Below are 338 nucleotides of genomic sequence, written 5' to 3'. Positions count from 1 at the left end.
CCACTCTCTGGGTGAAGAAATTCCTCCTCATTTCTGTCCTAAATGGTTTACCCCTTATCCTTAGACTGTGACCCCTGGTTCTGGACTCCCCGACCATTGGGAACATCCTTCCTGCATCTAGTCTGTCCAGTCCTGTCAGAATTTTATAAGTTTCAATGAGATCCCCTCTCATTCTTCTAAACTCCAGTGAGTATAAGCCCAATCGACCCAATCTCTCCTCATATGTCATTCCTGCCATCCCAGGTATCAGCCTGGTGAATCTTCGCTGAACTCCTTCCATGGCAAGAACATCCTTCCTCAGATAAGGCAACCAAAACTGCACACAATACTCAAGATGT

The sequence above is a fragment of the Somniosus microcephalus genome, chromosome 26, assembly GCF_052327205.1.
Source record: "Somniosus microcephalus isolate GS21.2 chromosome 26, FLI_Smic_1.0, whole genome shotgun sequence".
Classification (NCBI taxonomy): domain Eukaryota; kingdom Metazoa; phylum Chordata; class Chondrichthyes; order Squaliformes; family Somniosidae; genus Somniosus; species Somniosus microcephalus.
This window is presented reverse-complemented; position numbering follows the sequence as displayed.